Source organism: Rhinoderma darwinii, assembly GCF_050947455.1.
Source record: "Rhinoderma darwinii isolate aRhiDar2 chromosome 5 unlocalized genomic scaffold, aRhiDar2.hap1 SUPER_5_unloc_6, whole genome shotgun sequence".
NCBI classification, from domain to species: domain Eukaryota; kingdom Metazoa; phylum Chordata; class Amphibia; order Anura; family Rhinodermatidae; genus Rhinoderma; species Rhinoderma darwinii.
Genome location: NW_027461819.1, coordinates 199,748 through 212,751, shown reverse-complemented (window position 1 = coordinate 212,751; position 13,004 = coordinate 199,748). Strand labels below are relative to the sequence as shown.

At 47.8% G+C, this 13,004-nt stretch overlaps 9 non-coding genes across 9 annotated transcripts; all 9 read right to left on the bottom strand.

Moving 5' to 3' along the window:
* Positions 1 to 239: 239 nt before the first annotated feature.
* LOC142696411 (U2 spliceosomal RNA) lies at positions 240 to 430 on the bottom strand. Its single transcript, XR_012864311.1, has one exon. It is a non-coding gene; the product is annotated as a U2 spliceosomal RNA (small nuclear RNA).
* Positions 431 to 1,734: 1,304 nt separating this feature from the next.
* LOC142696398 (U2 spliceosomal RNA) lies at positions 1,735 to 1,925 on the bottom strand. The gene has a single exon (XR_012864300.1). It is a non-coding gene; the product is annotated as a U2 spliceosomal RNA (small nuclear RNA).
* Positions 1,926 to 3,209: 1,284 nt separating this feature from the next.
* On the bottom strand, positions 3,210 to 3,400 carry LOC142696386 (U2 spliceosomal RNA). The gene has a single exon (XR_012864289.1). It is a non-coding gene; the product is annotated as a U2 spliceosomal RNA (small nuclear RNA).
* A 1,300-nt stretch (positions 3,401 to 4,700) lies between these two features.
* LOC142696374 (U2 spliceosomal RNA) lies at positions 4,701 to 4,891 on the bottom strand. Its single transcript, XR_012864278.1, has one exon. It is a non-coding gene; the product is annotated as a U2 spliceosomal RNA (small nuclear RNA).
* Positions 4,892 to 6,179: 1,288 nt separating this feature from the next.
* LOC142696362 (U2 spliceosomal RNA) lies at positions 6,180 to 6,370 on the bottom strand. Its single transcript, XR_012864267.1, has one exon. It is a non-coding gene; the product is annotated as a U2 spliceosomal RNA (small nuclear RNA).
* A 1,288-nt stretch (positions 6,371 to 7,658) lies between these two features.
* Positions 7,659 to 7,849, bottom strand: LOC142696350 (U2 spliceosomal RNA). Its single transcript, XR_012864256.1, has one exon. It is a non-coding gene; the product is annotated as a U2 spliceosomal RNA (small nuclear RNA).
* A 1,296-nt stretch (positions 7,850 to 9,145) lies between these two features.
* Positions 9,146 to 9,336, bottom strand: LOC142696512 (U2 spliceosomal RNA). The gene has a single exon (XR_012864400.1). It is a non-coding gene; the product is annotated as a U2 spliceosomal RNA (small nuclear RNA).
* A 1,308-nt stretch (positions 9,337 to 10,644) lies between these two features.
* On the bottom strand, positions 10,645 to 10,835 carry LOC142696500 (U2 spliceosomal RNA). Its single transcript, XR_012864389.1, has one exon. It is a non-coding gene; the product is annotated as a U2 spliceosomal RNA (small nuclear RNA).
* A 1,292-nt stretch (positions 10,836 to 12,127) lies between these two features.
* LOC142696487 (U2 spliceosomal RNA) lies at positions 12,128 to 12,318 on the bottom strand. The gene has a single exon (XR_012864378.1). It is a non-coding gene; the product is annotated as a U2 spliceosomal RNA (small nuclear RNA).
* Positions 12,319 to 13,004: the final 686 nt, after the last annotated feature.

Here is a 13,004-nt window from a genome sequence, read left to right as displayed (position 1 = left end):
GGAAGGTGAATGAGGTGTTCCAATGTGAAATGCCGGAAACACAGAAACACAGACGACACACAACAAGAGGTGGCAATCTATTCATTAATTGCATTTAATCAATGAGCTCATTATCACTCATGCATTGTCCAACAGGTGTTGAAATAATGGGATTAAAAGGGGAGATCCCTTCAGAAAGACAGAAACAATAGCAAAGACAAAAAACACTTTTGGAATCTGCTTTTAGTCAACACATAAGGAAAGGGTGCACCGGTCCTGGAAATACTGCAATACCAGGTCAATGCGTGGAGTGGACAGAGCAAGCTCTATTTCCATCTCCCTGTTCTAAAAATCCATTTAATATATGGTCCCCAGATAGGGGACGTATCAGATATTAAACTGATAAGAACAGATACTACACTTGATCTTAGCCAAAAGGCCGAGAAGCGATAACCCGAACGGGCCGCGCGTTGCCCGAGCCTGCCCGATACTGCTGTTCAGCCCTTGCAGCGATTCAGCCTACTTCTAGGCAATTCCATGGGGCCCTGCAGGCTCACACACTCACAGCTACACGGGAGGTGAATAAAGGCCGGAGAGGAAGCCAGACAGGATTTGCTTCTTTTGCTTGCACCACAATGCAGTGCTGAAAGAGGAGGAATCTACATAAAAACGCCTTCCTGGCAACGCCCAAATGCCCTGCTGCCATGCAGATAAACACTGGCAGCGGCAGCAAGTGCATGCCCACAGCCACCCCTTGTTCCTTCACACCTTGTATCAGCTGTAATCCAGTCCAGTCCAGTGCTGCCTGCTGAGCAGCACTGACCAACACTGCCTGGGCCCAGGCTTTTATCTCTGAGGCCCCATTATGATGTCAGAAAGCTGGCTCTGGAATCCTGAGGGCTCCACTATGACACGTGCAAAGTTCCGTCTGAACTTTATATAAGACGGTGAGGCTCAGTCAGTCACTCAGTGTTGCCTGAGAGGGCAACACTGCAACAGCCGGCCGCCAGGCTGTCTTTTTTTTGCACAGCTAGTTGCCTCCAGGAGGCCACAAGAGGGAGACAAGGGACTGAAAAATGGAAAATAGGCATCCACCAACTTTACAGACAACTTCTCCTTGCTCCTACAACCTCCATCCTTGCACAGTTTGTTATTCTTCTAGGTAACATAGTAACAAATCCAAATTGCTGCTCTCTTTGTAGGCAAGCAAGGCTTTGTTGCAACTGCAATTCTTACTTCTTCTTGAAATGTAGGGACGACAGTACATTCCATCACATCCATCTAGTGTACACAGGTAGGTCCATTGTGGCGGGCAGGCGAGCGGGCGGGCTGCTTTATTGGCTGTTTGCTGTTCCCCTACTCCACTCCACTATTTGACTGTTGTGCTGCATCAATCAATCAATCAATCAATCAATCAATCAATCAATCAATCAATCAATCAATCAATCAATCAATCAGTGGCTGGCTCAGGTGCAGCTCTTTAACTTACCTAAAAGGGAGGGCGGAGAGAAGACAAGGAAGGTGAATGAGGTGTTCCAATGTGAAATGCCGGAAACACAGAAACACAGACGACACACAACAAGAGGTGGCAATCTATTCATTAATTGCATTTAATCAATGAGCTCATTATCACTCATGCATTGTCCAACAGGTGTTGAAATAATGGGATTAAAAGGGGAGATCCCTTCAGAAAGACAGAAACAATAGCAAAGACAAAAAACACTTTTGGAATCTGCTTTTAGTCAACACATAAGGAAAGGGTGCACCGGTCCTGGAAATACTGCAATACCAGGTCAATGCGTGGAGTGGACAGAGCAAGCTCTATTTCCATCTCCCTGTTCTAAAAATCCATTTAATATATGGTCCCCAGATAGGGGACGTATCAGATATTAAACTGATAAGAACAGATACTACACTTGATCTTAGCCAAAAGGCCGAGAAGCGATAACCCGAACGGGCCGCGCGTTGCCCGAGCCTGCCCGATACTGCTGTTCAGCCCTTGCAGCGATTCAGCCTACTTCTAGGCAATTCCATGGGGCCCTGCAGGCTCACACACTCACAGCTACACGGGAGGTGAATAAAGGCCGGAGAGGAAGCCAGACAGGATTTGCTTCTTTTGCTTGCACCACAATGCAGTGCTGAAAGAGGAGGAATCTACATAAAAACGCCTTCCTGGCAACGCCCAAATGCCCTGCTGCCATGCAGATAAACACTGGCAGCGGCAGCAAGTGCATGCCCACAGCCACCCCTTGTTCCTTCACACCTTGTATCAGCTGTAATCCAGTCCAGTCCAGTGCTGCCTGCTGAGCAGCACTGACCAACACTGCCTGGGCCCAGGCTTTTATCTCTGAGGCCCCATTATGATGTCAGAAAGCTGGCTCTGGAATCCTGAGGGCTCCACTATGACACGTGCAAAGTTCCGTCTGAACTTTATATAAGACGGTGAGGCTCAGTCAGTCACTCAGTGTTGCCTGAGAGGGCAACACTGCAACAGCCGGCCGCCAGGCTGTCTTTTTTTTGCACAGCTAGTTGCCTCCAGGAGGCCACAAGAGGGAGACAAGGGACTGCAAAATGGAAAATAGGCATCCACCAACTTTACAGACAACTTCTCCTTGCTCCTACAACCTCCATCCTTGCACAGTTTGTTATTCTTCTAGGTAACATAGTAACAAATCCAAATTGCTGCTCTCTTTGTAGGCAAGCAAGGCTTTGTTGCAACTGCAATTCTTACTTCTTCTTGAAATGTAGGGACGACAGTACATTCCATCACATCCATCTAGTGTACACAGGTAGGTCCATTGTGGCGGGCAGGCGAGCGGGCGGGCTGCTTTATTGGCTGTTTGCTGTTCCCCTACTCCACTCCACTATTTGACTGTTGTGCTGCATCAATCAATCAATCAATCAATCAATCAATCAATCAATCAATCAATCAGTGGCTGGCTCAGGTGCAGCTCTTTAACTTACCTAAAAGGGAGGGCGGAGAGAAGACAAGGAAGGTGAATGAGGTGTTCCAATGTGAAATGCCGGAAACACAGAAACACAGACGACACACAACAAGAGGTGGCAATCTATTCATTAATTGCATTTAATCAATGAGCTCATTATCACTCATGCATTGTCCAACAGGTGTTGAAATAATGGGATTAAAAGGGGAGATCCCTTCAGAAAGACAGAAACAATAGCAAAGACAAAAAACACTTTTGGAATCTGCTTTTAGTCAACACATAAGGAAAGGGTGCACCGGTCCTGGAAATACTGCAATACCAGGTCAATGCGTGGAGTGGACAGAGCAAGCTCTATTTCCATCTCCCTGTTCTAAAAATCCATTTAATATATGGTCCCCAGATAGGGGACGTATCAGATATTAAACTGATAAGAACAGATACTACACTTGATCTTAGCCAAAAGGCCGAGAAGCGATAACCCGAACGGGCTGCGCGTTGCCCGAGCCTGCCCGATACTGCTGTTCAGCCCTTGCAGCGATTCAGCCTACTTCTAGGCAATTCCATGGGGCCCTGCAGGCTCACACACTCACAGCTACACGGGAGGTGAATAAAGGCCGGAGAGGAAGCCAGACAGGATTTGCTTCTTTTGCTTGCACCACAATGCAGTGCTGAAAGAGGAGGAATCTACATAAAAACGCCTTCCTGGCAACGCCCAAATGCCCTGCTGCCATGCAGATAAACACTGGCAGCGGCAGCAAGTGCATGCCCACAGCCACCCCTTGTTCCTTCACACCTTGTATCAGCTGTAATCCAGTCCAGTCCAGTGCTGCCTGCTGAGCAGCACTGACCAACACTGCCTGGGCCCAGGCTTTTATCTCTGAGGCCCCATTATGATGTCAGAAAGCTGGCTCTGGAATCCTGAGGGCTCCACTATGACACGTGCAAAGTTCCGTCTGAACTTTATATAAGACGGTGAGGCTCAGTCAGTCACTCAGTGTTGCCTGAGAGGGCAACACTGCAACAGCCGGCCGCCAGGCTGTCTTTTTTTTGCACAGCTAGTTGCCTCCAGGAGGCCACAAGAGGGAGACAAGGGACTGCAAAATGGAAAATAGGCATCCACCAACTTTACAGACAACTTCTCCTTGCTCCTACAACCTCCATCCTTGCACAGTTTGTTATTCTTCTAGGTAACATAGTAACAAATCCAAATTGCTGCTCTCTTTGTAGGCAAGCAAGGCTTTGTTGCAACTGCAATTCTTACTTCTTCTTGAAATGTAGGGACGACAGTACATTCCATCACATCCATCTAGTGTACACAGGTAGGTCCATTGTGGCGGGCAGGCGAGCGGGCGGGCTGCTTTATTGGCTGTTTGCTGTTCCCCTACTCCACTCCACTATTTGACTGTTGTGCTGCAACAATCAATCAATCAATCAATCAATCAATCAATCAATCAATCAATCAATCAATCAATCAATCAGTGGCTGGCTCAGGTGCAGCTCTTTAACTTACCTAAAAGGGAGGGCGGAGAGAAGACAAGGAAGGTGAATGAGGTGTTCCAATGTGAAATGCCGGAAACACAGAAACACAGACGACACACAACAAGAGGTGGCAATCTATTCATTAATTGCATTTAATCAATGAGCTCATTATCACTCATGCATTGTCCAACAGGTGTTGAAATAATGGGATTAAAAGGGGAGATCCCTTCAGAAAGACAGAAACAATAGCAAAGACAAAAAACACTTTTGGAATCTGCTTTTAGTCAACACATAAGGAAAGGGTGCACCGGTCCTGGAAATACTGCAATACCAGGTCAATGCGTGGAGTGGACAGAGCAAGCTCTATTTCCATCTCCCTGTTCTAAAAATCCATTTAATATATGGTCCCCAGATAGGGGACGTATCAGATATTAAACTGATAAGAACAGATACTACACTTGATCTTAGCCAAAAGGCCGAGAAGCGATAACCCGAACGGGCCGCGCGTTGCCCGAGCCTGCCCGATACTGCTGTTCAGCCCTTGCAGCGATTCAGCCTACTTCTAGGCAATTCCATGGGGCCCTGCAGGCTCACACACTCACAGCTACACGGGAGGTGAATAAAGGCCGGAGAGGAAGCCAGACAGGATTTGCTTCTTTTGCTTGCACCACAATGCAGTGCTGAAAGAGGAGGAATCTACATAAAAACGCCTTCCTGGCAACGCCCAAATGCCCTGCTGCCATGCAGATAAACACTGGCAGCGGCAGCAAGTGCATGCCCACAGCCACCCCTTGTTCCTTCACACCTTGTATCAGCTGTAATCCAGTCCAGTCCAGTGCTGCCTGCTGAGCAGCACTGACCAACACTGCCTGGGCCCAGGCTTTTATCTCTGAGGCCCCATTATGATGTCAGAAAGCTGGCTCTGGAATCCTGAGGGCTCCACTATGACACGTGCAAAGTTCCGTCTGAACTTTATATAAGACGGTGAGGCTCAGTCAGTCACTCAGTGTTGCCTGAGAGGGCAACACTGCAACAGCCGGCCGCCAGGCTGTCTTTTTTTTGCACAGCTAGTTGCCTCCAGGAGGCCACAAGAGGGAGACAAGGGACTGCAAAATGGAAAATAGGCATCCACCAACTTTACAGACAACTTCTCCTTGCTCCTACAACCTCCATCCTTGCACAGTTTGTTATTCTTCTAGGTAACATAGTAACAAATCCAAATTGCTGCTCTCTTTGTAGGCAAGCAAGGCTTTGTTGCAACTGCAATTCTTACTTCTTCTTGAAATGTAGGGACGACAGTACATTCCATCACATCCATCTAGTGTACACAGGTAGGTCCATTGTGGCGGGCAGGCGAGCGGGCGGGCTGCTTTATTGGCTGTTTGCTGTTCCCCTACTCCACTCCACTATTTGACTGTTGTGCTGCATCAATCAATCAATCAATCAATCAATCAATCAATCAATCAATCAATCAATCAGTGGCTGGCTCAGGTGCAGCTCTTTAACTTACCTAAAAGGGAGGGCGGAGAGAAGACAAGGAAGGTGAATGAGGTGTTCCAATGTGAAATGCCGGAAACACAGAAACACAGACGACACACAACAAGAGGTGGCAATCTATTCATTAATTGCATTTAATCAATGAGCTCATTATCACTCATGCATTGTCCAACAGGTGTTGAAATAATGGGATTAAAAGGGGAGATCCCTTCAGAAAGACAGAAACAATAGCAAAGACAAAAAACACTTTTGGAATCTGCTTTTAGTCAACACATAAGGAAAGGGTGCACCGGTCCTGGAAATACTGCAATACCAGGTCAATGCGTGGAGTGGACAGAGCAAGCTCTATTTCCATCTCCCTGTTCTAAAAATCCATTTAATATATGGTCCCCAGATAGGGGACGTATCAGATATTAAACTGATAAGAACAGATACTACACTTGATCTTAGCCAAAAGGCCGAGAAGCGATAACCCGAACGGGCCGCGCGTTGCCCGAGCCTGCCCGATACTGCTGTTCAGCCCTTGCAGCGATTCAGCCTACTTCTAGGCAATTCCATGGGGCCCTGCAGGCTCACACACTCACAGCTACACGGGAGGTGAATAAAGGCCGGAGAGGAAGCCAGACAGGATTTGCTTCTTTTGCTTGCACCACAATGCAGTGCTGAAAGAGGAGGAATCTACATAAAAACGCCTTCCTGGCAACGCCCAAATGCCCTGCTGCCATGCAGATAAACACTGGCAGCGGCAGCAAGTGCATGCCCACAGCCACCCCTTGTTCCTTCACACCTTGTATCAGCTGTAATCCAGTCCAGTCCAGTGCTGCCTGCTGAGCAGCACTGACCAACACTGCCTGGGCCCAGGCTTTTATCTCTGAGGCCCCATTATGATGTCAGAAAGCTGGCTCTGGAATCCTGAGGGCTCCACTATGACACGTGCAAAGTTCCGTCTGAACTTTATATAAGACGGTGAGGCTCAGTCAGTCACTCAGTGTTGCCTGAGAGGGCAACACTGCAACAGCCGGCCGCCAGGCTGTCTTTTTTTTGCACAGCTAGTTGCCTCCAGGAGGCCACAAGAGGGAGACAAGGGACTGCAAAATGGAAAATAGGCATCCACCAACTTTACAGACAACTTCTCCTTGCTCCTACAACCTCCATCCTTGCACAGTTTGTTATTCTTCTAGGTAACATAGTAACAAATCCAAATTGCTGCTCTCTTTGTAGGCAAGCAAGGCTTTGTTGCAACTGCAATTCTTACTTCTTCTTGAAATGTAGGGACGACAGTACATTCCATCACATCCATCTAGTGTACACAGGTAGGTCCATTGTGGCGGGCAGGCGAGCGGGCGGGCTGCTTTATTGGCTGTTTGCTGTTCCCCTACTCCACTCCACTATTTGACTGTTGTGCTGCATCAATCAATCAATCAATCAATCAATCAATCAATCAATCAATCAATCAATCAGTGGCTGGCTCAGGTGCAGCTCTTTAACTTACCTAAAAGGGAGGGCGGAGAGAAGACAAGGAAGGTGAATGAGGTGTTCCAATGTGAAATGCCGGAAACACAGAAACACAGACGACACACAACAAGAGGTGGCAATCTATTCATTAATTGCATTTAATCAATGAGCTCATTATCACTCATGCATTGTCCAACAGGTGTTGAAATAATGGGATTAAAAGGGGAGATCCCTTCAGAAAGACAGAAACAATAGCAAAGACAAAAAACACTTTTGGAATCTGCTTTTAGTCAACACATAAGGAAAGGGTGCACCGGTCCTGGAAATACTGCAATACCAGGTCAATGCGTGGAGTGGACAGAGCAAGCTCTATTTCCATCTCCCTGTTCTAAAAATCCATTTAATATATGGTCCCCAGATAGGGGACGTATCAGATATTAAACTGATAAGAACAGATACTACACTTGATCTTAGCCAAAAGGCCGAGAAGCGATAACCCGAACGGGCCGCGCGTTGCCCGAGCCTGCCCGATACTGCTGTTCAGCCCTTGCAGCGATTCAGCCTACTTCTAGGCAATTCCATGGGGCCCTGCAGGCTCACACACTCACAGCTACACGGGAGGTGAATAAAGGCCGGAGAGGAAGCCAGACAGGATTTGCTTCTTTTGCTTGCACCACAATGCAGTGCTGAAAGAGGAGGAATCTACATAAAAACGCCTTCCTGGCAACGCCCAAATGCCCTGCTGCCATGCAGATAAACACTGGCAGCGGCAGCAAGTGCATGCCCACAGCCACCCCTTGTTCCTTCACACCTTGTATCAGCTGTAATCCAGTCCAGTCCAGTGCTGCCTGCTGAGCAGCACTGACCAACACTGCCTGGGCCCAGGCTTTTATCTCTGAGGCCCCATTATGATGTCAGAAAGCTGGCTCTGGAATCCTGAGGGCTCCACTATGACACGTGCAAAGTTCCGTCTGAACTTTATATAAGACGGTGAGGCTCAGTCAGTCACTCAGTGTTGCCTGAGAGGGCAACACTGCAACAGCCGGCCGCCAGGCTGTCTTTTTTTTGCACAGCTAGTTGCCTCCAGGAGGCCACAAGAGGGAGACAAGGGACTGCAAAATGGAAAATAGGCATCCACCAACTTTACAGACAACTTCTCCTTGTTCCTACAACCTCCATCCTTGCACAGTTTGTTATTCTTCTAGGTAACATAGTAACAAATCCAAATTGCTGCTCTCTTTGTAGGCAAGCAAGGCTTTGTTGCAACTGCAATTCTTACTTCTTCTTGAAATGTAGGGACGACAGTACATTCCATCACATCCATCTAGTGTACACAGGTAGGTCCATTGTGGCGGGCAGGCGAGCGGGCGGGCTGCTTTATTGGCTGTTTGCTGTTCCCCTACTCCACTCCACTATTTGACTGTTGTGCTGCATCAATCAATCAATCAATCAATCAATCAATCAATCAATCAATCAATCAATCAATCAATCAGTGGCTGGCTCAGGTGCAGCTCTTTAACTTACCTAAAAGGGAGGGCGGAGAGAAGACAAGGAAGGTGAATGAGGTGTTCCAATGTGAAATGCCGGAAACACAGAAACACAGACAACACACAACAAGAGGTGGCAATCTATTCATTAATTGCATTTAATCAATGAGCTCATTATCACTCATGCATTGTCCAACAGGTGTTGAAATAATGGGATTAAAAGGGGAGATCCCTTCAGAAAGACAGAAACAATAGCAAAGACAAAAAACACTTTTGGAATCTGCTTTTAGTCAACACATAAGGAAAGGGTGCACCGGTCCTGGAAATACTGCAATACCAGGTCAATGCGTGGAGTGGACAGAGCAAGCTCTATTTCCATCTCCCTGTTCTAAAAATCCATTTAATATATGGTCCCCAGATAGGGGACGTATCAGATATTAAACTGATAAGAACAGATACTACACTTGATCTTAGCCAAAAGGCCGAGAAGCGATAACCCGAACGGGCCGCGCGTTGCCCGAGCCTGCCCGATACTGCTGTTCAGCCCTTGCAGCGATTCAGCCTACTTCTAGGCAATTCCATGGGGCCCTGCAGGCTCACACACTCACAGCTACACGGGAGGTGAATAAAGGCCGGAGAGGAAGCCAGACAGGATTTGCTTCTTTTGCTTGCACCACAATGCAGTGCTGAAAGAGGAGGAATCTACATAAAAACGCCTTCCTGGCAACGCCCAAATGCCCTGCTGCCATGCAGATAAACACTGGCAGCGGCAGCAAGTGCATGCCCACAGCCACCCCTTGTTCCTTCACACCTTGTATCAGCTGTAATCCAGTCCAGTCCAGTGCTGCCTGCTGAGCAGCACTGACCAACACTGCCTGGGCCCAGGCTTTTATCTCTGAGGCCCCATTATGATGTCAGAAAGCTGGCTCTGGAATCCTGAGGGCTCCACTATGACACGTGCAAAGTTCCGTCTGAACTTTATATAAGACGGTGAGGCTCAGTCAGTCACTCAGTGTTGCCTGAGAGGGCAACACTGCAACAGCCGGCCGCCAGGCTGTCTTTTTTTTGCACAGCTAGTTGCCTCCAGGAGGCCACAAGAGGGAGACAAGGGACTGCAAAATGGAAAATAGGCATCCACCAACTTTACAGACAACTTCTCCTTGCTCCTACAACCTCCATCCTTGCACAGTTTGTTATTCTTCTAGGTAACATAGTAACAAATCCAAATTGCTGCTCTCTTTGTAGGCAAGCAAGGCTTTGTTGCAACTGCAATTCTTACTTCTTCTTGAAATGTAGGGACGACAGTACATTCCATCACATCCATCTAGTGTACACAGGTAGGTCCATTGTGGCGGGCAGGCGAGCGGGCGGGCTGCTTTATTGGCTGTTTGCTGTTCCCCTACTCCACTCCACTATTTGACTGTTGTGCTGCATCAATCAATCAATCAATCAATCAATCAATCAATCAATCAATCAATCAATCAATCAATCAATCAATCAATCAGTGGCTGGCTCAGGTGCAGCTCTTTAACTTACCTAAAAGGGAGGGCGGAGAGAAGACAAGGAAGGTGAATGAGGTGTTCCAATGTGAAATGCCGGAAACACAGAAACACAGACAACACACAACAAGAGGTGGCAATCTATTCATTAATTGCATTTAATCAATGAGCTCATTATCACTCATGCATTGTCCAACAGGTGTTGAAATAATGGGATTAAAAGGGGAGATCCCTTCAGAAAGACAGAAACAATAGCAAAGACAAAAAACACTTTTGGAATCTGCTTTTAGTCAACACATAAGGAAAGGGTGCACCGGTCCTGGAAATACTGCAATACCAGGTCAATGCGTGGAGTGGACAGAGCAAGCTCTATTTCCATCTCCCTGTTCTAAAAATCCATTTAATATATGGTCCCCAGATAGGGGACGTATCAGATATTAAACTGATAAGAACAGATACTACACTTGATCTTAGCCAAAAGGCCGAGAAGCGATAACCCGAACGGGCCGCGCGTTGCCCGAGCCTGCCCGATACTGCTGTTCAGCCCTTGCAGCGATTCAGCCTACTTCTAGGCAATTCCATGGGGCCCTGCAGGCTCACACACTCACAGCTACACGGGAGGTGAATAAAGGCCGGAGAGGAAGCCAGACAGGATTTGCTTCTTTTGCTTGCACCACAATGCAGTGCTGAAAGAGGAGGAATCTACATAAAAACGCCTTCCTGGCAACGCCCAAATGCCCTGCTGCCATGCAGATAAACACTGGCAGCGGCAGCAAGTGCATGCCCACAGCCACCCCTTGTTCCTTCACACCTTGTATCAGCTGTAATCCAGTCCAGTCCAGTGCTGCCTGCTGAGCAGCACTGACCAACACTGCCTGGGCCCAGGCTTTTATCTCTGAGGCCCCATTATGATGTCAGAAAGCTGGCTCTGGAATCCTGAGGGCTCCACTATGACACGTGCAAAGTTCCGTCTGAACTTTATATAAGACGGTGAGGCTCAGTCAGTCACTCAGTGTTGCCTGAGAGGGCAACACTGCAACAGCCGGCCGCCAGGCTGTCTTTTTTTTGCACAGCTAGTTGCCTCCAGGAGGCCACAAGAGGGAGACAAGGGACTGCAAAATGGAAAATAGGCATCCACCAACTTTACAGACAACTTCTCCTTGCTCCTACAACCTCCATCCTTGCACAGTTTGTTATTCTTCTAGGTAACATAGTAACAAATCCAAATTGCTGCTCTCTTTGTAGGCAAGCAAGGCTTTGTTGCAACTGCAATTCTTACTTCTTCTTGAAATGTAGGGACGACAGTACATTCCATCACATCCATCTAGTGTACACAGGTAGGTCCATTGTGGCGGGCAGGCGAGCGGGCGGGCTGCTTTATTGGCTGTTTGCTGTTCCCCTACTCCACTCCACTATTTGACTGTTGTGCTGCATCAATCAATCAATCAATCAATCAATCAATCAATCAATCAATCAATCAATCAATCAGTGGCTGGCTCAGGTGCAGCTCTTTAACTTACCTAAAAGGGAGGGCGGAGAGAAGACAAGGAAGGTGAATGAGGTGTTCCAATGTGAAATGCCGGAAACACAGAAACACAGACGACACACAACAAGAGGTGGCAATCTATTCATTAATTGCATTTAATCAATGAGCTCATTATCACTCATGCATTGTCCAACAGGTGTTGAAATAATGGGATTAAAAGGGGAGATCCCTTCAGAAAGACAGAAACAATAGCAAAGACAAAAAACACTTTTGGAATCTGCTTTTAGTCAACACATAAGGAAAGGGTGCACCGGTCCTGGAAATACTGCAATACCAGGTCAATGCGTGGAGTGGACAGAGCAAGCTCTATTTCCATCTCCCTGTTCTAAAAATCCATTTAATATATGGTCCCCAGATAGGGGACGTATCAGATATTAAACTGATAAGAACAGATACTACACTTGATCTTAGCCAAAAGGCCGAGAAGCGATAACCCGAACGGGCCGCGCGTTGCCCGAGCCTGCCCGATACTGCTGTTCAGCCCTTGCAGCGATTCAGCCTACTTCTAGGCAATTCCATGGGGCCCTGCAGGCTCACACACTCACAGCTACACGGGAGGTGAATAAAGGCCGGAGAGGAAGCCAGACAGGATTTGCTTCTTTTGCTTGCACCACAATGCAGTGCTGAAAGAGGAGGAATCTACATAAAAACGCCTTCCTGGCAACGCCCAAATGCCCTGCTGCCATGCAGATAAACACTGGCAGCGGCAGCAAGTGCATGCCCACAGCCACCCCTTGTTCCTTCACACCTTGTATCAGCTGTAATCCAGTCCAGTCCAGTGCTGCCTGCTGAGCAGCACTGACCAACACTGCCTGGGCCCAGGCTTTTATCTCTGAGGCCCCATTATGATGTCAGAAAGCTGGCTCTGGAATCCTGAGGGCTCCACTATGACACGTGCAAAGTTCCGTCTGAACTTTATATAAGACGGTGAGGCTCAGTCAGTCACTCAGTGTTGCCTGAGAGGGCAACACTGCAACAGCCGGCCGCCAGGCTGTCTTTTTTTTGCACAGCTAGTTGCCTCCAGGAGGCCACAAGAGGGAGACAAGGGACTGCAAAATGGAAAATAGGCATCCACCAACTTTACAGACAACTTCTCCTTGCTCCTACAACCTCCATC